The following is a 20783-nucleotide window of genomic DNA, read 5'->3' as shown; positions in this document are numbered from 1 at the left end:
TGATGTTTTGATACAGAGATTATCAAATGATTACTTCTTCTATCACTCATTTGTGACACTGCTTCCACCTTGTAAGCGGTAGATCGGGGTTCAAAGCCTGGCTCGGATCATCACAACTGGTGTTCTTTTCCCTTCTGGATTCGATTGTTTAGTAAAGAAAAGGAAGTGTATTGTCATAAGCTGGACCTTGTCAAGACACCTTAAATAGCCACTGAATTTGTAAATACGGCCCCGATACTCTCCATTGGTCATGGGAACAATTACTTAATAATTGTACGATCAGTTCCAAACTGGACTCGGTCGTTAGAAACGTTGTTGCATGATGGCGGCATCGAGCCAGAATCAAGGACAATCATTTAGTTTAAAATGAAACTTTTTTTCAGAAAAAAAAATTTCGAACTGATTAAAAATTTTGCGAGAATTTTCGAACAATTTTTAATGATGTTAGAGAATGATAATTGATCAAAATTTTCTGCTATGATTTTTCTTTGAATTGAACTTCTTCACACCAATTGAGAAACCCTGGGCATTTTCACTACCGTTTCCAACGACTGTGAGAAGATCCAGCTATCAACTAAAACCACAATAAATTTTCAAATAATAATAAAAAAACAAGGAAATTTAGTCATTAAAATTTAGAGCTCCTGTAAGAAAATTTGATTAGGAATAGCTTCAACTGTCCACGAAGGGAGGTTGAGATTTCCAAAAACATGTGTCAACGCGGTAAGCAAAGCTTCCACGTGCAACCAGACATAATTTACCTCCATGTCAGATCGACGCGCGTCTTCGGGTGACGAACGTGGCTTGTCAATCAGAGCTTTTTCGCGCGCGCTCTCCGGATTGTGCCACCACCAGCCGGCCGGGCGGTGATTGACGAGTGGCTCGGCTTGCCGTGGCATAATGAGACAACATCGCAGGCTGGTGGGACAGACAGCCAGTTTCAGCCGTGTCCTGTCATTTGCCGTGCCTGGGGCTTGTTTTTTTCTGCGGCTCTCGTACTTAATTAATTTAATTTGCATCAATTGGTCCATTTTGTTTTTCGGATTTTTTCGGAGTGCTTATTTGCTGGAGATTTTTTGAGTTTATTTTTGCACGTTGCGTGTCCGCACATTCCGTGTCATTACATGGTCTTTTTTTCGATTCAAGGTGAGAGTGCTGGGAGCTTGGGGCCACAAGATGTCCACCGTATGGTATCGGATTCCAGGGCAGAATGTCCTCTGTTATTTGGACTTATTTTCCTCATTCGTCTTTACATTGTTATTAACGTGCAGCGGCTTGTAACAAGCTATTAATGATATTCACAAAAAATATGAAATGATCCAATTGTGGTCTTAGCTTGTACTTTTAATTAGATGATTTTTTGCCATGCCTCAGGTAACTGCAACATTTTGTTGAAATTGCAGAACCATCGTTTATGCATTGGGATAAAGCAACCTGATGTATCACAATAGTATATTTTTAAGTTTAATACAGATGTCTTGCATGAACTTCACAAAAGTCAACTTCAACACTGCCCACAAGAGGATTGAACAATTCGTTCAAATTTCGACCACAAATTTCAGTCCAGCAAATTGCCCGCCCGGACGCCTTCCCACATCGAACTTGCTCGAGCAAATTCACGGAATATTCGCCATATTTCACTTTGCCAATCGCCGTCGTCGTCGGTACGAGTGAAATCCCTGGCCAGGAACTTCGAGGAATCCTCTCTCGAGTTCTCCGCCCTGGAAAACATCGGGGCCCGGGAGTTCCGAAAAGGTTTGGGAGAAAAAAAAAAAAAAGGAACGTCCCGTCGTTTGTTGGCGGAAGGATTCACTCCGGGACGGTTCTCTCCAAACAAGGATATGGCCGGATCAGTGACGCAAAGTTTGGCTTGCTGGAAGGACGCGCGCACTCTCGAGCTCAAAGTTTTCCCAGCGGGTCGGTTTTGTTTGCACCGCTGGAAAAATCATCAGCACAACGCTGTGCTGTGCTGCTGCGCCATGCTTCGGGGAAGCCAACATTAATTTGCTCCTTCGGGGAAATTTCACTTGGGGGAAAAACTTTCTTGACTCCGTGGAATGCGTGGAAAACGTGTACCCCCGGTAAAAGATGGCACCGTTCGCCGGTAAGCCTCTGAGGCAGAAAAGCAGTGGCACTATCGCCAGGATCAGTGCGAGAAAAATTTACCGGAAAACGCCATGAATCGGCACTGCCATGGTTGCGAAAACATTCCGGACTTCGTGGTAATTATCGATTGAGTTCCGGCGAAGGATCGATAAATCTGCTGCCAACGCCAACGGGAACTTCCAGCTATTCGGGCCACGAAAACGACCGGGCTGTGGCAGCCTCCAAACGGTCAGTACGCAGTGCTCATGTGTGCCCTTCTATGACCTGATGAAATTAATATTTTGGTTGTTTTTACCACTATTTGTGGTATTATTTCATAGAACTTGACTTAAAAATTTGACCAAAATCAATTCGTCATATTTTTTTGAAATTAAATATGTCTTTATTGAACTTTCTCTTAATAATTACATTTCATTTACATGCTAAGTGGTATGGCCTAATGCTCTTCATCTTTGTTGTATTTTTCGTTTTATTATTAACTGTTCACATTTATTTTATTTACTTCAAATTGTTTTACATTATTGCATTGAATCAAATACATTTGGGTAAAAAAGAAAAAAATCACTTTAACAACTAATCCTAACTTAAAACTAAAAAATAAATTCATTGAAATATTCAAAATCACGAGAACGAGTAAACTACGAACTGTATTTTAAGATGAATGCTCCAAGAGTTCTTACTTGTTCCTGACGAGTTTTGCAACCACGCAGTGTTGTTGTCATCTCGATGAAAATGTTCATAAGTTCTTGTGGTGAAAACAGGTCACTACTGCCTTCATCCGTTGATGCTGGTTGGTTTTCCCTCGGTTGCTGACTGAAGCCAGGAGGTGTTGTATTCTCTGCAACTTTTTGCCGCTGATTCAACGGCAATGGCTGCAGATTTGGAACCACTCGAACAGATCCCGCTCCAGGTGACGCCAAAGCAGGAAAATCCACGTCCGTGAAAGTTGGTGGTGTTTTGCGACGATTTGGTTGGTGCCTTGTCGTCGCTTGCTGCCGATTTTTTACAAACTCAGCTTTTTTTTTTTTTTTTGAATTAAATATACTTTATTGAATCTTTCTTATAATAATTACATTTGGTTTACATAATAAGTGGTCAGCTGTGGCTCTTCAGCTTTAGTTTGCTTTTCGTGATTTAAACACTGTTCATTTTTATAACTTTAAAAGTATATGATTTATCATTTTTGTAACACTAGGTACAATGAGGAAAAAAATGTTAAGAAAACATAACCTAACCTAAAACTAACTTAAACTTACCATAAACTAAACCAATCCTTGAATCAAGGGGTATTCAGATATAGCACATTTTTCCCTGAATTTCAAACATTTTTCTTGAATCTTCTGATCCAACATTTTTACTTCTGCTAATTCATGAACCTCACTTGATCTTGTCCAGCCAGGAACATTCAAAACCATTTTGAGTACCTTGTTTTGGACACGCTGGAGCTTCAATTTATGAGTTCTAGCGCAACACTCCCAAACAGGTACTGCATACTCAATAACGGGGTAAATTATTTGTTTGTAAACTGCTAACTTATTTTTCAAAGATAGCTTTGATTTTCTGTTAATTAAAGGATACAAACACCTGATGAGAATGCTGCACTTGTTCAATATTTTATCTACATGCTGCCGAAACAATAGTTTCGAGTCAAGTATGAGACCTAAATAGACAACTTCCTTTGACCAGGGTATCGAAACATCATTCATTTTAATCAAAACATCATCCTTTGGGACAAATCTGGCCGATTTGGAAAGTGGAAAAATGATGGTTTGAGTTTTGGCTGCATTTATGCGAATTTTCCAGTCGCCAAAGTATTCGGAAAGAACGTCAAGACCCTTCTGAAGACGGCCAACTAAATATCTGGTTATTTTACCCTTATAAATAACGGCAGTGTCATCAGCAAAAAGTGACAACACACCATTACCAGGAAGAGTAGGCAAATCAGATGTAAAAATATTGTACAGAAGTGGGCCAAGAATACTTCCTTGGGGAACCCCAGCATCAATGTTGAATAATCCAGAAGCAATCCCATTCAGAAAAACCTTGAACGATCTCTCCGAAAGATAGTGCTGGATAATTTTGATAAGATACATTGGAAAACCGTATAAATACAGTTTATGTATCAAACCATCATGCCAAACATTGTCAAAAGCCTTCTCAACATCCAACAAAGCCATAGCAGTTGATTTAGACTCAAGCTTGTTCTGCTTGATGATTTTAGTTACTCTCGTAAGCTGATGAGCAGTATTATGTCCCTTTCGGAAGCCAAACTGCTCGTTCAAAATTATATTATTATCGTTGGTAAAATCCAAAAGCCTTGAATAGATGACCTTCTCAAAGAGTTTGGACAGACTACTCAAAAGACTAATGGGACGATAACTTGTTGGCGATGTTGGATCTTTTGAGGCTTCAAAATTGGTATGACTTTGCCCAGTTTCCAATTGGTGGGGAAGTAACCAAGTTGCAAACATTTATTGAAAATATTGGCTAGATGTTGAAAGAACTGATCACTCTGTTTTTTCAACACTAGATTAAAATGTTATCAAAGCCTGGAGCTTTCATATTTTTCATTTGTTTAACTGCAACTTTGACTTCCTCACCAGAAACATGGGAATCTGCAGGAAATTCAAAGGTAGAGTCATTGATTGTTGAAATACTATTGGCAACTGATGTTTCTTTACGGCTGGTCATGGAAGCGCCAAGATTATGTGAACTAACAAAATGAAGCCCAAGTGCATTTGCCTTTTCCTCGGATGTAATCAAAGGAGAATCCTCAACAATAAGAGGAGGAATAGGCTTTGGTTTGTTTTTAAGAACTTTTGAAAGTTTCCAAAATGGTTTTGAATAATTCCCAAGCTGGCTTACATGTTTTGAAAATTCTTGATTTCTGATATTGTCAAGTCGGTCTTGTATGATTTTGTTCAAATTGTTCACTGAAATCTTTTGTCATAGTCCCCAGTCCGTTGATATTGTCTCCTATAAACATTCCTAAGTCTAATCAAGTGTTTAGTATCTACGTCAATATCAGTTACCTTAAAATTAACAGGAACCTCCCGAACGTTGGCAGCCTCTGCTTGGTTGATAGCCTGCTGGATCACCTCCAGCGAACGATCAATATCGGCAGAAGTTTCCGGGTGTTGATCATAGTCGATGTTGCTGTCGACCACTTGCTGAAACTGCTGCCAGTCAACGTTGTGGTAATCTTTCCGGGTTGGTTGCCGCTGCGGAGTAACGGAAGCTCCAACCTCCACAACCACCGGATAGTGATCAGAACTCAACTCTTCAAACACCTCAGGATGAGCCACGTTCTCAGCCATATTGGTAATGAAGAAGTCGATGATTGAGTGATTCCCAGACCGAGCCACCCTCGTTGGACGATCCGGACTCACAACGTTGTAGTATCCGTTTTGCAGATCGTTGTGCAGAATCACTCCGTTCCGATTCCTCCTGCTGTTGCCCCAAACTTCATGCTTCGCGTTGAGGTCACCAGCGATGATGTACTTTGCGCTCCGCCGTGTCAGCTTCTGGATATCGCTCTTCAGTTTTGCTGCTGAACCATCTCTGGAATTCACCTGACGTGGGCAGTATGCAGCAATGAAGAGTACTGGGCCAACCGAAGTGGGAATTTCCACCCCAACGGCCTCGATGATGTCCAGCTTGAAGTGTGGCAGCCGGCGTGGCTTGAGATCACGATGAACAGCGACAAGCACACCTCCTCCTCCAGAGGTGGTCCTATCGAGCTGCGTCGCGATCTTGTAGTTTTGCAGATAAACTTTTTCACCGGGCTTCAGATGAGTTTCCGTGATGGCAGCTACGTCGATCTCCTTCTCGCGAAGAAAATCCACCAGCTCTAAGTTCTTCCTCCTAATGGAGCAAGCGTTCCAATTCAGCAGCTTGAGGGACCTACGATCCATACTGGATGACGAACGAGGTCAGCACTTCAATCTGCTGGGTCTTGGTTTTGCATCCACGCAGTGCAGCGGACATCTGTTTGAAAATATTGAGGAGTTCGGTTGAGGTGTAAAGATCATTACCATTTTCCTCAACTGCTGGTTCTTGGGTTGGTCTTGGCTCCTGGCTGAAGCCCGGTGGTGGCGGTCTCGGCTCCTGGCTGGAACCCGGCCGTGGATGATTCATCTCAGCTCTCTTCCTGGGATCCAACGGCAACGGTGCCAAGTTCGGGACCTGGCGTCGCGGTTGAAGAGGTGGAAAATTTTGCTCCACCAGGGCTGGAGGAGTTCTACGACGCTGAGGCTGATTCTTCGTCGATGCTTGCTGCCGAATTTTCACGAACTCAGCTCTCTTGGGGCACTTTCGGTCGGTTGACGAGTGCTCACCGTTGCAGTTGAGGCACTTCACCAGCGAATCTTGGATGCACTGGGATGTGATGTGCGCATCGGTACCACATTTGGCGCAACGACGCTTCAGGTGGCAGTTCTTACCTCCGTGCCCGAAGCCCAGGCAGTTGAAGCATTGTGTGACGTCACGATGCACTGGTCGGTATCGCTCCCACGACACGATAATGTTGAAAACCGCTCGAATTGCCTTCAGCTCAGGAAGCGTCGTCGATCCCTTAGCCAAATGCAGCAGGTAGAGCTGGTCACGGTACTTGATGTCTTTGTTGCGTCGGCTCATTTTGTGCACGGCCAACACATCCAGTTTCAAAACTTTTAGCTCGGCAGCTAATTCCTCCACTGGCATGTCGTACAGACCTCTGACGACGATTTTGTACGGCTTATCCATGACGACATCATGGGTAAAGTACTCCGCCTCGTTTTCGGTCAAGTAATCCTTGACCAGTTGATAGTGCTGCCTGGATTGCACCAGCACCTTAAATCCGTCCTGACACAGACGAATGTTGCCTTGGACTTTCCCAGACTTGATGAGTTCAACCAGCCCCGCTCGAAAGTCGATCGTTGCTGCTGATTGCCGCACATAAAAAGGAGGCAGTTTCTCCTTTCGCTGTTTCACTTCATTCTCCTTTGCTTCCGCTACCTGGTCCTCGTCAGGCAGTCCAGCAAACTTGTTGTTCTTCAATAGCTGCTCCTCGTGCGACGAAGAGTTCTCCTCCTCCTCATCCATCGGTACAGTACCGTCGCTCTTTTTCGTCTTTTTGCTGTTCGATGTCACTTCCAAAAGCACCTTCCTTTTGGAAATCCCCGGTTTTTGGCCATCAGTTGAGGCCTCAACCTTCCTTTTGGAAATTCCCACTTTTTTGCCTGCATGAGCCGCAGGTAGGGCAATATTGCCGGCGTTTTGCGCCGGGACGCGACGAGTCATGTTGATTCAGACAACCTTCACCAACGAATGCTCGGATAACAATACAAACTCAGCTCGTTTTGGGCAGCTACGATTCTTGGTAGAATGGTCGCCGCCGCAATTGAAGCATTTCGCTTCGATGTTCTCGTTGATTGTTTCGCAAGCTTGAGTTTTGTGCTCACCTCCGCAGGTTGCACAACGACTCTTGATGAAACAGTTCCTTCCACCATGCCCAAACTGCTAACAGTTCGAACACTGTGTCACGTCACGGTGCACTGGACGATAACGTTCCCAAGACACGATGATGTTGAAAATTGCCCGAACTGCTTTCAGCTCAGAAAGCGTTGTCGATCCTTTCTCGAGATGAACCAGGTAAAGTTGATCACGATACTTGATGTTCTTGTTGTGCCTCGTCATCTTGAAGACTTCGGTCACGTTCAACTTAAGAGTTTTGAGCTCTTCTTTCAGCACACTCACATCCATGTCGTACAGGCCTCGGAGAACCTGTTTCATGGGGCGTTTACCTGGATCGTCATGGCTGTAGTATTCAATTTTGGTGTTGTTCAGGAAATCCCGAACGTAGTTGTAATCCTTTTTGGTAGGTAGCAGAATTTTGAGTCCATCAGCACACAAGCGAATGGAAGCTCGTAAAGCACCAGATTTGATAAATCCGGTCAGCCACTTTCGCACCGAATCCGATGACGATGTTTTCACAAAAATGGGTGGCAACTTTTCCCGTCGTTCAAATTCTTCCTTCTCGCTCACGTCTACAGGGAGGGTAGCGAACTGGTTTCCAGACGAATTTTGAGCGTCCTTGCTCAAACTGCCTGGCTTTGCAGGTAGCGCTTCGGCATTCTTTAGCTTCTTCAAATCTGCCAATCCTGCTGGTGAGGGCCGCCTCTTTTTCTTGCCGTGAGGCATTTTTGCACTTTTAAAGCACTTTTCAGGAGCTAATATCCAGGAGTACCTCACTGAATGGTGGTCCACAAAGGAATGATCAATTCGTCATTATTATCATCATCTTCATACAAACGGAGTGCAATGGCTAGATTTCACCAGACTTTGCACAAGCGACGCTCAGCGTGTAGCCGACGTAGCGCTGCCAACCTGACGGCCAGGGCTTGAGAACGGCTACTAACAGAAATGCCTGTTATTTGACAGAGCTCGGGAGTTAACTATCATCATCGTTGGATGTTCACTGACAGCGCCAGGCCATGATCGTCGAATGCGACCGTCAGTCAGACACACCCGAAGTTGACACGAAAGAATGCCGAGCTCAACACTCAAAACAACCGACGGTACATGGGGACGTGGCGCTACATCGTGCTGCCATCTGGTTTTTTTAGTGCAAGAGTGGAAAAGTGCTGAATCATGCTCTAAAAATAGACGACGTCGTCGTGCTATCTTGTCGCCATTTTGACGTTCCGAGAAAAACGCGTTTTAATGTTTGACCTTGAATATTCAAAAACGAGAGCACGCAATGTAAACAATAACAAACACGTTTTGTTTGGCTCACCATTTTGTGCATTGTCCCAAAGTTTGGTTGAAGTTGGTTGCTGGAGTCCCGAGTTATAATTACAAATGTTTACGGTAGTCTAGCTTGTACGTGCGACAAACGCATCCTGACTTTCCTGGCCTGAAATCCCTTTGGCCTTTTGTCGCACTTACATCAATTTTCATGGAGTGACAAGATAGAACGACAAGATTGAAACTACTTTCATATGTAAAGTGACAAAAATGCACGGAGTTTTTTTCGGGTTTTGTTGAATATCTCAGGATTGAAATCAAATTTTGGGGATCTGTGAAGGTCAAAAGGTGAGGCATTGTGAGCTGCACAAAATGGCGTTCTTAACTCAATTTGGCCCAAAATGCACGTACGACAAGTTAGCACGATGGCGACGATTAGTCAAGCTTAAACCAGGGGGGCTGAACTGTCAAAATTTCCCGTAGCACTCATTCAAGCAATATGGCCGCCCAATGTTATTGTTTTGAAAATCAAATTCGTGATCGGCTTGGAAAAGTTTTCGGGATATCGATGTTTTGAAAGGTAATTCATATTTAAATATGAGCTAGTGCTGTCCAGAAATACGTGATACATCGTCAGCAGCAAGGTAACTTTTCAATAGCGCATGTAAATTAATCAGCAATCAATGTTTTCAGATGTTTCCGGCAAGCGAAATCTTTCCGGCTGTGTTGCACTTGCACCTGCATTAGCCGTACCTGGTCGAAAAGGATTCACGAAACAGTAAGCTGCAATTCCAGTCCTCAGCAAGCGCTCGGAACTTCTCTGGCTGCAGAATTCTTCCAGCGGCGAATTCCAGAAATGAATGAAAAACGATGGTCAGGTTCCAAACAGCTCGGCCGTGATCAGAATCGCGCGATAAAACCAGCCATTTGCCTTCTGATTAATGATCAAGTGAATCTCGTGCTGATTCGACACTGACTGGCCACCTTAAAGCAACGTCCGGAAGAACTAGCTGCGAACAGCCAGTATCACCCGGTGCACCGGCAGCATCTCACCCTCAATGAATAACGACACGTCCGAGTACGTCATGCACCGAGGAGACCGAATCAAACGAAGCTAGAAGAACTCATAAAAAGCATTGAAAAATACTTCCTCAGGTTTCTTACAACAATTTCAATAATAAAAATCATAAAACATTGAATTGTACTGTTTTCATTATCTCAATCTTATCTCAAAGTTCAACTTGTCTGGTTTTGTACTTGAATACAGTTGAACAAAAAGCTTGATTTTTATTTTATTTCACTCAATGCCTAAAACAAAGTCACAACAAAGTATAATACAACAAATGCCGAAAGTTCTGTTATTAACCTATTATTTATATGCTAAATCATTCGAATCGTCAATTAAACCATTCAAACACCCAAACTTATTATTCTCGAACTCTAATTCTTCGAAAAATAGGCAAACAAAAATTATTTATAAATTGAATTTCCAACAATAGAGCGTGACAAAACGTGTAACATTTGCCCTATTTCAAACTTTTTTGGGGTAAACGATCCAAAAAGTGGGTACCAGGCTGGTTCCATAACAATAACGCTGCGTTTGTATTGGTTTGACAGTTCGTAGAAGCCCCCTGGCTTAAACTGTCCGCATTATAAATGTCAGCCCTGATACACTTCAAATGTGTTCCCCTGAGAAACAAGTAAATGTTCATCTCCCATCAACAATCCGTCACTGTGTTGGTAACGCGTGGACAAATGGTATGGTGTAACATCAGTCGAACATATCAATATAATCAACGATGCTGGTGTCCTGGGGGTTTCTTGGAATCTAAACCACTTGGCTATCACTCAATCCAGTTGTGTGTATGCCCTGAGTTCAGGCAGGGAGCAGTTGAACCGAGGAGGAGGGACCATAAGGATGTAGTTTCATTTTCCAGTTCCTGGAAGCGGCTAATAAAATCAGCTTCTTGATGCCAAAGACATCATCAAACAGCATCGAAACTAATTTTCTTTAAATTAATGGCAAGACTTTTCAACGATTTCCAAAAGTTGTCGAAAACGTCGGAGTTTCCACACAAGTTCGTCAAAAGAATTGGCAAATGTGAGCAAAACTTTGACGTCATTCAGTATGAATTATTTATGTCACCAAAAATTAATTATTGTAAATTTCGCTGCTAAAAATCATCCATGCATAACAGCGCGTTTCTAGTTCAAAATGGTGCGAAAATGGATAAAAAGCGTGAAGAATCAAACTGATGACAGTAATTTAAAGGATGCTAATCAGTCCGACGCCGGCTGGCTTTTTTCACCAACGAAACCCTCAACTTTCATTATACCAACACGCTAAATAATACCTCATTTGATCCCACTGGCGGTTGTCTTTCTTATTAAAAAAAACCAAAAACTGCGATCCAGATCAAAAGTGCTCCGATTTGGCTCAAATTTGGCTTGGGAGCTTATGTTTGTGTAAAACGATCCGAAATAGGGTGGTACAAAAAGCTGCGTTTTTAGCGATGTTCGCAAAAAATACATTATATTTTCGTAACGAAACAATTTTGGTTCACTCCGTTCCAAAAGAAAGATGACAAACATACAGCCCGGGAGCATGTTGACAGCTCCCATACAAACTGAGCGTACCTCTTTTTGTGGGCCCAGTGGGCCTAAGATGGCGGCCTTTGATATCATCTAGCCAAACATTTGAAAATGGCGAATAGTTTAAATTAATATAGTTTTTGCCTACTTTCGGTTTAAAACGACAAAATAAGCAATCTGGAATCATTTTCATGAAAAACTTGTTTAAAGATACGCCACGTTAAAATATTAGTCTCGAACAGTTGGAGGGAGCGTGCCGCGAAAGCCGTCACGGAAAAAAAGTTTCCCATGCAAATTTTGAGTTGCGTTTTTAATGGGCGGACTCCGACGAGGTCCACATGCCATCTGTCGGTGGATACGCGCAATTCACGAAAACTGTCATGTTAGGGGACGGCTGCAAACATAGCTCAAAATACTTATAGTTCAAATGAAAACTTAATTTGATAATTTTTGGGGGTCGGGGCCAAAGAGCTCATAGCTGAACATATTTTTCTATAATTTTTCAGGATGTTTTTCAGAATACATTCAAAAACCATGAACTCTATGAAAAACACTAAATTGTATGATTTGAGTGTTAGAAAATAAAATTATCGGATTTCGTTACATCATTCTAATTAAAAATACCATTTACTTCTCTATCAAAATGTGTTTCCTGTATATTATGATGCACCCAAAACTGGCAGCGCTTGTCCGAGAGAATGATGGTCTCGAGTCGAGAGAATAGTGGTACCATTCACGGACGCAGAGAACACAGCTCGAGATGGGCGATAGAACTATTCTCTCGAGGTTCATTTGCAAAAAAAGTTCATCCGTCAAACAAAAAACCAAAAGTGTCGACAACGGAATCAAACCAGAGACCTTTGACAAACCAATCCAATGACTTAGCTGCCTCGGCCACCACAGCTTGGTGACCATGGAGAAGTCAGAAGTCGATGTATGACACTTGTTGGAGATTTATTGATTCAACTAACGAATGAACTCATTTGTTATGATGGTGTGAGTTGGTACCATTATTCTATCGATTTTGGCACTGAGCCCTCAATAAATTTTGAGAGAACGATTATCTCGACTCTGAATTTTGGGAGTGGAGACACACGGTACTTAATAGTCCTAAAATGACAAAAATTTTAAAATTAAATTCAAAAACAAGATGCATTTAAAATCCTAATAAATTCAAAAATTGACACAGAAGAATTAAATGTATGTTTGGCAGGTTAAGGACTCGGTCCTAACTTCCCATTAAGCTATTTAATGCTTGAAAAAGGTTGAAAACGCATTTTTAAAAATAGGGTCAAAAAGCTAAATTACAAACATTTTAAAACTCAAAAAATTAAAAAATTAAACATTTTATAATCAAGGGTCCTGCTTATCGGTTCAAATATCAGAAATCACTCACTCATCGCCGAACGAATCTTTGTCGACAGGAGCGTGCAACAAGTCGCGAGCGAAAACGATATACGCTTGCTGTCAGCGACTTGCTCAATCGCTTCACCCAGCGACACGAATACTTCGTGAATTTCTTTGCCCACTCCGTCCGTCGGCCCGAGTCACACACGAATACGTTCAAAGAGAAGAGAATCTAATAACATACCAGCTCGGCGTTCTTGTGGCCTGCACTACCTCAGTTTGCCGTAAATTTGCATTCGGCATGATGTAAATTGCTTTTAAATATGTCTTTGATGTTACCAACAAAACTGCTAAACATTTTTGACATAACGCAACCGGTCTCGCTGAACCATTCGCTGTACTACCCGAATGGAGTGAGAGCGAGAGCAAAGAGAGAGCATTCTGTAGCGATTGGTGTGGAAGTGAGAAACGGTTGTAAACGGTCAGAGCAGTATTTCGTCGCATTCGATTTGTGGTCGGGAGTGAATGAGTGTTTTTGGAGTTATCAGAACCCTTGGATCATATAGTAAATAAAACTGAAAATTTTAATGATCGGAAATTATGAAAATAAAAAATCCATTAATTCAGAATTCGAAAAATAAATTATCTAAAACTCAAGGGATTTGACACATTTGAATAAAGTGCACAATCGATTATCCGAAGTCCTCGCCAAAATTTCACTCTAGATAATCTAATCACAAATTTTGTATTTTACTCAAAATGAGGGTCAATTCCCAAAATTGTAAAAATCTTCCTGGTGACTTCAGTTCATAATTTTCACATGACTAAAAACGCAATTGTTGAATCCTAAGAAATCGAAAGATTTCCAATGCTATCGTTTTAGCCTGTGGCCTCAACCAAATTTGCTACTGTCCCAGAATGTATCAACGCGAAGAAAGACATTTTCCCCGAACTCCACTTTGTTCACTCAAGTTCCACCATCGATGGAGGGTTGCAAAAACAAAAAAAAGACTAAAACACTGTGGACCTGACCGTACTGCTGCTGCTGCTGAAAATGCCCCCAGGGATCGAACATAAAAAGCAAAGGTCCAAAAAGGGAACGTTTCGCCATCAATTTGACGGCCCCCTCAAAAAAGTCAAGCTCAAACTCGCTCGCAGCCCAGCACACACACACACACACATTTTCCAATCAGTTCCGAGCCAATAAATCATCCTCTCGGACGGAGAAACGTTTTCTTTCATTTTTCCGAGAAGCACTTGAGGAAAATGTCGCCTCCCCCAGGGCATCCTCGGTCGTACGGTGCCAATCAAGAGCCCGGCGAGATCTTGGCCGAATCGTGTGACCTTTCTGCTGGAGTCGTCGTCGTCGTCGTCAATTTGCTTCCTCCCCACGGACGTTTTTGCGGTCTGCAAGTGAGGTTGAAATTTTGCCGTTCATAAATCATGCACGGGCCAAATGAGAGGGCGCACACTCTGGTACACCCCATATATGCAATCAAGCGTGATAAAATTATGCTTCTTCTCATTAAAAGTGGACACAACATCAGCGCAATATCGAGGGTAAAGTATTACGCTGACCAGCAAAGTTCGGCGCACATGTTCGATTCCATTTTTGTTGGCGTGTGTTATCGGTTCGAGGTTCTGGGCCAAATCGGCGGAGAGCCTTTGCAAAAAGAGGAACTCGGTAATTGTCGCTGGAGGCTACAATAAATTTTTCCTGCATGCTCATAAAAGTGCTGGACGTTGGCTGGCCTTCGGTGCATTCGATATCACCTTTGCATCATGTTTGATGTATAGAGTGTAGAAGTTTATGTTACCTTCAAATCATGTATATTTTATTTCAGCTTGCTCATTTTAACTGAAAAAAGAATTTTTAATGAGTTTTATCCAAAATAAAAGAAGAAAAGGTAAAAAAAAACTCTATAAATGCAATGCATTGAATTCTATGTGCTATAGGAAGTACTTGAAGTGTCACGTTGAATGTGCAATCTACACGGTGCCTTCCGAGCTGAATGCTACGAACCCGAGCATGGGTAAATAACAAGGGAAATGCGCAATAATACCTTTCTCTGGTATCAATACCAAATTTTGGTATTCCTGGACTCTTTAAAATTTGTCTTGAGGATTATGCAAGAGCAAAATGTGGTATCATACCAATTTAAGGTATTGTTTTGATATTGCAAAATTGCAGAATTTGTCAATGGTCGAACACCATATTTTGGTATTCTTTTGGTATTACTGTATTTTATCAAATTCCTGTGAAACTATGGGAAAATTTTGACCGATTTTGACAAAATAATTAATTTTGCGCTAAAATGATGTCTCAAAGCGAATGCTTTAATTTAAAACCGGAAATTTCAAACTTGATTTTAAACATTTTTGATATACCCGCTACAGAAATGACTTGAAATTGTGGAAAATTTTCTAAGTCATGATGGCATGTTTTGGTATTATTTTGGTATTTAAGTGTTTTATCAAATTCCTCTGAAACTATGGGAAAATTTTGTCCAATTTTGACAAAATAATTAATTTTGCGCTAAAATGATGTCTCAAAGCGAATGCTTTAATTTAAAACCGGAAATTTCAAACTTGATTTTAAACATTTTTGATATACCCCCTACAGAAATGACTTGAAATTGTGGAAAATTTCAAGTCAGGATGGCATGTTTTGGTATTATTTTGGTATTGAAAGGTTTCATCAATTTTCTCTGAAACTATGGGATTTTTTTACCAATTTTGACAAGATAATATTTTTTTTTTAAATGTTAAAGCTGGTTATAACATTTTTTGATATACCCATTACGATTTTTTTTAAATTGTTCAAATTTCTAACCAAATACTTTGAACAACGAGTCAATCGAAAGATTATTGAATTTTGGTGAATTTCAATCCAGTTTCATTTTAATAACACTTATTTTTCAATCTTGTTATTTTTCAGAAGCTTCAAGAACTTCAAGCACAGGCCGTTCATCAATGACAAATGCATTCGGTGTGGTGAAGAATATCACTAAGAACAACATGGAATCATCAGGTGAGTAGATTTGGCTGTTGCATATGGATCATTTCCGTTTTTTCACTAACTGCAACTGCTGCACTAAAAATGGTATGAAAATACCAAATTTTGGTATTACCTACTTGTGCAAATATCAGCGACCAAAATGTGCTCTTGGTTGCCCAGTAATAGATGGTAAAATAACATTGAAATCATACCAAAATCATGTATGTAGAAGACCACAGGATTACCAAAAAAGGATTTTCCAAGGGCGCGGGAATACCTAAAATTAAAACCATGGCAATACCAAGTTTTGGTATAACGTCATGATTCGAATTCCCGGACGCTTCGAAACCCGGACACTTCATCCTGTTTTATCAATTATTTGGATATAAGTTCGCATTATGAATGTCAAAACTGTTTTATTTGATGAATTCCAACATCAACTTTCATTTAAAGTTTGTTTGAACGCTGTAGTTAATGCCAAAACAGTCAAATAAAATTAAATTATAAGTTTACCAAAAATGCGAAACATTTCGCTTGAAATATTTCATAGTCGTTCGAAGCACCGGGAAGGCAAAGTAGAAATTTATGGTTTCGATTTCCTTAAATTCTAGCAAATTTTTACATAAACTATCGATTGTTTTGATGTTAACAGCTTATTTGAGACCTAAAGAATGCCATTCACTAACATTTCAGTCCAAATTTGTGCGATTCATAAGTAAAATCGAGTGTCCGGAATTCGAAGCAAAAGTGTCCGGAATTCGAATCAGCTTTTATCAGTGTCCGGGATTCGAAGCACAACAAGTCATTTTAATTTTAAAATTCTGATGAAAAATTGTTAGAAAAGACATATTTTGCATGCATTTTCTTGAAACTGACTGTTTATACTACATCCTGATGATGTTTCGACATTTCCAACTGATAACATGATTTTTTGCCAGCTGTAACAAAAATGATATGCTACTAAGTGTCCGGATTTCGAATCATGACGTTACAAGCAATGTTCAAAAATCCAGAAGACCTCAACTTGGTATTGAAATGGTTTTATTTTGAGGTATTATTTTACCCTTGGAATAACATGGTTTGGTATAGTTGTGCCCTTCTACATACAAGACATTGGTATGATTTCATGGTATTTTACCATCTATTACTGGGCAACCAAGGGCAAATTTTGGTCGCTGTTATTTGCCCAAGTAATACCAAAATTTGGTATTCCCGTGTTATTTACCCCTGCTCGGGAACGGCTCAGAAGTCAAATCAACTGACGATTTTATACTCGTTAGAGTGAACTTTACAAACACACAAGCGATGCTATAGGAAGAGCTTTTCAAAAAAAAATGCATCAAAGGACTTTGATAGAATTCACCACCCTGATAGCTCTCAATTTTCAGAACGTTCGATGATCTCTAAACTGTTACGGCGATCACATCATCTTGGCTGACCCCACATGTCGACATGTTTCGCAAATTTAATATCGCTGATGCATCACTCCTCTACTTTGTGTAAACAACAAATTAGCAGACCAAAATAAACAAGCAAATTGATTGGTTTGCAGAAAATCCATCCCACGTTAAAATTATGTTTCGCTTGACTCATATTTGCAAAACACGTGGCCTCCCACTGTGAGTGCTGGCATAAATTAACTATTAGTTCCGAAGAGATTTCTCGGTGCGAAAATTTAATTTTGTACGTGTTAGATAGCAACAAAATAAACACATAAACGGGCGCTTACATTTTTTATTATTCTGGATGAAGGTGGCAATCACCATAGTCATAGCAGTAGCAGCAGCTTACACAAACATTTATCTTCGGCGAATTGGCTAAAGACTTGCCAGTGTGGTCAAAACAGAACCCCAGCGAAGGTTAATAGGCGGCATGAATTGCAGAAAAAAAATATATTGCGAGAAGGTGTTGAAAAAGCAAATATTTTGGCATCCAAACAGTTTTCGAGGAAAATGGTGTAACAATTATAGGCACATCAAACTGAAGTTTATTTAGGTTAATTGCTGTCATCTTCAGTGAATCGTTTTTTTTCTGTTTGCTTTAATTTACTATAAAAAAATTTCAGAAGCCATGAAATCAATTTAAAAATTAAAAATTTACACTTAGCCAAATTTACACCGAATACATTAACGGAAAGGTCGTGAAGCCCCTCGAGTGCAGGTGCATAAAATGGGTCCACTGTTTGGACAACTGAATACCATTATCCTTTTACACCTTCAACCTTACCTCGCCTGCAGCAGAGATACTTCCGAAAATCGCCAACAATCTACTCATTAACATAGCTTTAGGCTGCACATGGATGAGGAATAATAGGATAATTTAAATTCCAGGACGGTTAAGCCTCCTATCTTTTTGTGTTTTTGTCCTTTTTTTCAAGAACCTTGAACGCAAATTTTTCTACAACCTTTACACATTACGTTTTACTACTGTTTAGTCAACCCACCGTAATAGTCCTTACAGAATTTTCCACGTTATCTCCAAGTTTCAAAATGAACTTTTCGAAGAAAGTTTGAACTCATTCTGGCCACAGGAAACCAAAAAACATGTTTGAGATCATATTTTTACATATTTTATCAAAAATTGCAATTAAGAACATATAGTTAATAATTTTATTTGCTTCAGCAATGTTTTTGTTTCAAATTCAAGCATTCTTAATGTTTGAATGCAATTTTTAGACCTTTTATATTGTTTTTTAAGAATCAAATGTACAAATGTACTGTACAAAAAGACTTTAATCGAAGTGAAAACTACTCTTTGCTTTAATATTACATTTCTAACAGTTTGAATATGTATACTGAGCAATTCTCTACCAAAACCGGAAATGGATTTTATTTGTATTTTTTGATTTGGCTCAAACTTTGTGGGGGCCTTCCCTATGACCAAAGAAGCCATTTTGCATCATTAGTTTGTCCATATAAATTTCCATACAAATTTGGCAGCTGTTCATACAAAAATGGTACGTAAATATTCGAAAATCTGTAACTTTTGAAGGAATTTTTGATCAATTTGGTGTCTTCGGCAAAGTTGTAGGTATTGTTAAGGACTATTTAGAAAAAATAGGTACACGGAAAAAAATTCCCGATTTTTTATTAACTTTTTTCACAAAAACTCAAATTCCCAAAATACGTATTTTTTGATTTTCGAGATTTTTTGATATGTTTTAGGGGACAAAAATCCGCAACTTTTGAGCTATAGAGAAACATGGTCAAAAAATCTGCCGCCGAGTTATGATTTTTTGAAAAACTGGTGATTTTTGGAAAAAATCGAAATTTCATACATAAAATTTTTTTGACCTCATTTTTTTATGCAAAATTGAATTTGCAATCGAAAAGTACTTTAAAAATTTTTTGATAAAGGGCTCCGTTTTCAAGATATAGCCACCGAAAGTTTGATTTCAGCGAAATATTTGCAGTTTTTCGATTTTTAAAAATAGTGACCATGAGTGACCATTTCTAAAAATATTTTTTTTGAAAAGTTCAGAAAATTTGCTATAAAATTGTCTAAGAGACATTGAAGATTGGACCTCTGGTTGCTGAGATACAGCGGCTTAAAGAAAAAGAAACACGAAAATTGAAGTTTTCTAAGTCTCACCCAATCAGCCCACCATTTTCTAATGACGATATCTCAGCAATTAATGGTCCGATTTTCAATGTTAATACATGAAACATTCGTGAAATTTTCCGATCTTTTCGAAAAAAATATTTTGAAAATTTTTAAATCAAGACTAACATTTTTAATGGGCATAGTATTCAAAGTTTGGCCCTTTTAAAATTTTCTGAACTTTTCAAAAAAAATATTTTTAGAAATGGTCACTCATGGTCACTATTTTTAAAAATTGAAAAACTGCAAATATTTCGCTAAAATCAAACTTTCGGTGGCTATATCTTGAAAACGGAGCCCTTTATCAAAAAATCTGTTAAGTACTTTTCGATTGCAAATTCAATTTTGCATTAAAAAATGAGGTAAAAAAAAATTTATGTATGAAATTTTGATTTTTTCCAAAAATCACCAGTTTTTCAAAAAATCATAACTCGGCGGCAGATTTTTTGACCATGTTTCTCTATAGCTCAAAAGTTGCGGATTTTTGTCCCCTAAAACATATCAAAAAATCTCGAAAATCAAAAAATACATATTTTGGGAATTTGAGTTTTTGTGAAAAAAAAGTTAATAAAAAAATCGGGAAATTTTTTTTTCCGTGTACCTATTTTTTTCTAAATAGTCCTTAACAATACCTACAACTTTGCCGAAGACACCAAATTGATCAAAAAATTCCTTCAAAAGTTACAGATTTTCGAATATTTACGTACCATTTTTGTATGAACAGCTGCCAAATTTGTATGGAAATTTATATGGACAAACTAATGATGCAAAATGGCTTCTTTGGTCATAGGGAAGGCCCCCACAAAGTTTGAGCCAAATCAAAAAATACAAAAAATAAAAATGGTCGAAATCGGCCGGTTTTGTAGAGAATTGCTCATACTTCAAATAAATGACTTTCTTCTTTTTTTTTAATGAGTGAGCAAAAAATAATGATTTTTTTAACATTTCAGTAATAAATTATGTTAGGAAAAGGTCCTAAAAAAGCTTTTAAATTATACTGAAAACAAAGTTCGCTGCAATAATATTTTAAATATTAACACATTTCTCAAGATGACTTAAGGGGTTACATACATGTAAATTGGCCAAAATTTTCAGAGGTTGGTTTGAACTCAAACTCATTTTTTAATCTGTTTTCAGGACATTAAAATAAACATTTTCAACTTTCATCGAAATAAATTTGAAGACATTTGGATGTTTCATTGCCGAGATACAGCTAAATGAAGTTAGCATTTTCAAAAAAAAAAAAAAACGGGTGCTTCGATATCTCAACACTGTCTTGACCAAATCGGCTAAAAATTTTGGTGAAGACTTATTAAACCGGTCCCGTGTGCATGACGAAGGCCGATTTTCAGAAAGTTTATTTTTAAAAAAGTTAAAAATATTTTTATGTTTTTCATGTTAAATATCGTCAGTT

General features: G+C 39.3%; 2 protein-coding genes and 1 long non-coding RNA gene across 5 annotated transcripts in view; 2 read left to right on the top strand and 1 right to left on the bottom strand.

The window, feature by feature from the left end:
* The window catches only part of LOC6037551 (acetylcholinesterase), a 248691-nt gene that overhangs the window by 51542 nt on the left and 176366 nt on the right, over window positions 1-20783 (top strand). The window lies entirely within an intron of this gene.
* The window catches only part of LOC6044866 (fibroblast growth factor receptor 3), an 87452-nt gene that overhangs the window by 54213 nt on the left and 12456 nt on the right, over window positions 1-20783 (bottom strand). The gene's annotated exons all lie outside the window — the stretch shown is intronic.
* On the top strand, window positions 9263-10031 carry LOC119769399. Its single transcript, XR_005278324.1, has 2 exons — window positions 9263-9412; window positions 9526-10031. It is a non-coding gene; the product is annotated as an uncharacterized LOC119769399 (long non-coding RNA).

The sequence above is a fragment of the Culex quinquefasciatus genome, chromosome 3 (assembly GCF_015732765.1).
Source record: "Culex quinquefasciatus strain JHB chromosome 3, VPISU_Cqui_1.0_pri_paternal, whole genome shotgun sequence".
In the NCBI taxonomy this organism is placed as follows: domain Eukaryota; kingdom Metazoa; phylum Arthropoda; class Insecta; order Diptera; family Culicidae; genus Culex; species Culex quinquefasciatus.
Note: the sequence above shows the minus strand (reverse complement) of the source record. Positions and strands in the feature narration are given on the sequence as shown.